Source organism: Etheostoma spectabile, chromosome 17, assembly GCF_008692095.1.
Source record: "Etheostoma spectabile isolate EspeVRDwgs_2016 chromosome 17, UIUC_Espe_1.0, whole genome shotgun sequence".
NCBI classification, from domain to species: Eukaryota; Metazoa; Chordata; class Actinopteri; order Perciformes; family Percidae; genus Etheostoma; species Etheostoma spectabile.
The window spans coordinates 18,727,376-18,730,455 of NC_045749.1; the positions used below are offsets into that span (position 1 = coordinate 18,727,376).

General features: G+C 40.7%; 1 long non-coding RNA gene across 1 annotated transcript in view; it reads right to left on the bottom strand.

The window, feature by feature from the left end:
- LOC116705567 (uncharacterized) overlaps window positions 1–3,080 on the bottom strand; it is a 9,233-nt gene that overhangs the window by 3,252 nt on the left and 2,901 nt on the right. Inside the window, exon 2 of the long non-coding RNA XR_004335958.1 lies at window positions 2,328–2,333. This is a non-coding gene — a long non-coding RNA (uncharacterized LOC116705567). The remainder of the gene's footprint in view (window positions 1–2,327; window positions 2,334–3,080) is intronic.

Consider the following 3,080-nt stretch of genomic DNA (forward strand, 5'->3'; position numbering starts at 1 on the left):
TCAAAATAACGTGACCATTTCACAAACTGCTGTGAGACCTGGTAGTGTTTTTATAATGGACTGGTTACTATGTACAAATTGTTTTTGATGTGCTAAACAAAGAAATAATATATTCTGTACATAGTCCACATCTATCTAAATATACTGTGTATGTTTATATATATATATATATATATACATACATACATACATACATACATACATACTTAAAAGTAGCCATCCAGGCAGCCTGAATTTAGTACAAAACTGAGGAATAGTGGGGTAAAAAGCTACTATCATATTGAAACTGACAGTGGGTGGGGTTGGCATATGCCATGTGGTCTAAAACCCCATAAAATGCCAATGGAAATATAAAATGATCATCTTTGGCACAGTTTAAAAACTAAATGTCATAGGTTTCTTGTCTAATACAATTAAAATGTCTCAACCCAGTTCTGATGTCTCTTCGCTGGCTTGCAATTCAATTTAGGATTCAATACAAGATCATCCTTCTCATCTCTATGGCTTTGAGTGCTCCAGACTACAATAGTGAACTAATGCCATGTACCTCTGCTAGGCAACGCAGGTCCTTTCAACGAGGCCTGCTAGTTGTACTTTGTACAAGACTGAAAACACCAGGGGACTGTGCATTTGCTAATCAATGTGTGAGTAGTTTCGTGCTGCCAGACCTATCTCCACAGCACTGTGGAGTAAGGATTGGCTCCTCTACACATACATTCTGGGATGGGAGAAAGATGCTCTGGGTTTTTAAACCAATTACAATCGTCTCTGAGCTCCGGACACATCGACGGTGGCTCTGCAAAATAGTCTAGGGAAGGAAACATTGGAACCCCGCATTGTAAATCTTTACAATCCTTCCCTAAAACAATGAAACAGGCCTGCCCTGCCTGATCCACATTTTCTTTTAAACTTCCCATTTCAGCTTGTGACTTGCTTGCTCGAAGTTTGGTGTCGTTTCCTTAAGCAAATGGAGTTCGGGAACGGCAACACGGAGGGCGGAAGGTGGGGGACATCGGGTGCGTGAGCCACATGCGGGGATGTCAGGCAGTTATCCTGGAAATGGACTTCCGTTGATCCAGACCAACGAGTGCGCTACCTCCTGTGGGTTTTTATCAAGACGTGTAAAATATTGGAATATTAGACCTGCAACATACTGTAATATGCAATGTTATCCTGTCTGTAACAAACCTTAAGCACACAGGAAGTGATGCGTTTAGCATTTCCTGTTTTGCATGGAGCAAGGTCTTTGATTCCCGGATAAAGTCATAGAATGTAAACTTTAATTATTCAGCACCTCTCTAGCAATACAACTGTGGCCTGCAATAGCTCCATGTAATTACAACGATCTTTTCGTTATTCACCTTCCTATTTTACAGGAATATGAAAAAAGAGACAAAAAACGCCCCTAAAAGTCAAAATCAATTTCATATTCCTTCCCACTGCCTATGTAGTACTACCATGCTGACTGACTGACTGATGTTCTGTGGCATGCCACATCAACGATTCCTTGATTACCTGATATTTACACCAAATGCAAAAGAAACTTTATTGTTTTTCAGACTATTTCTCCAAAAGGTTTTAGTTGCCTAAACTTCCCCTGGCCTTTATCAAACTACTGACAAATTAACAGTTTTTGAAATCTTCCCGCTGTTACATATGGTGGGTCGCCATTGCAATATCGGTGGGGCAGCAATCAACTGAACTCCGGTTTGTGGAAACTTTCATATCTTGAGACTTTAACAAGTCACCGTTAAATACGTAAACCAGAAACCAGACTGAAGTTGGCTCTAAGCAGTGGGAGAGAACCCACATCGTGTAAAAGGAGATATACCATTTACACACCATTTTAATAATCTGTCGAGGTATGAATTCAACAGCTTCCCGGTACAGAAATATTTCTTAAAAAACCTACTTTAAAAGGCAAATGTGTCAAAGTAATCCAACCACTTTGAAGATTGTGTATGTTTTCTTGGTATCCCCATACTCCAATCGATTATCCCGGCAACTCAACTTCATCCTTGATTCCTATTATTCTTATTCTCCATACATTGCTCATCTGCCTTTCTCTTTGAAGTCGCCTTGCTGCTTTGTGGTTTTCACACAATCGATCTTGAATCAAATCCATAGAGCCACGTGGGTTGGTGTGTGGGTGTGTGTGTGTGTGGTGTGTGTGGTGTGTGTTGTGAGAGATAGTCTTCTTCTCTCACCACTATGAACTCAGTCCACAGAAAGAATTGGCTTTGCACTCTCAGAGAAGACTTCAAATCCTACTGTCATTCCTCCAGAGAGCCAGTATACATATATGTGTATATATATATAAATAAAACTCATAACTTGTTGAAAGGCATACAGTGAGGATGAGGATGAATGTGACACCGGCGATAAAACTAACCACGGGTGTGTGTGGCCTTAAACACAAACACTTCAGCATAAATCGCCTGAGATATATTTCAGCGAGTTTGTCTGTTCCGTGAAATGCCAACTCCTTTCTTCAGCCATTGTTTATCAATTTTTATGGCTCATTTTGGTACTCTCTGGGCTTCTCTTATGCCGTAACAACCTCAATCAATTCTGTTTGTCGGCCCGACACGGCAGCAAATTCCCCCTGACAGCTCGCATTGCAGCGAAATTGTGCCGGCCACTTCTCGGACATGGATGTTGAAGGAATAAGCAGTTGATTATCACTGGTGAAAATGCCTTTCTTTCAGCTTTCTTATCAGTATGGAGGATGACCTTCATAGCTGTGTGTGTGGGGGGGAGGGGAGTCTTTAGAATAAATTACAGGCTGTTGCCCTTGTCAAAGAAGTCATACTGGTGGTTGTGACAGGGGTGTGGGATTCACCCTTGATCTCTCTCACTCACACACACACTCTATTCCTGATTAAATGACAGCAATGAAGGCTTCAGTTATTACTGTAAGCTAGGTGGGCATGTTCTAGATGTAAATGAGACAGAATAAAGAATTATAGGTATAGATTAACTCATAAAATAGCTGAACTCAGAAAAAGGCACCTGAATATATGTTGTGATTTATCACCATAGAGTTTTGACTCTATTGAAGGCTAAAATAAGTAGGTGGG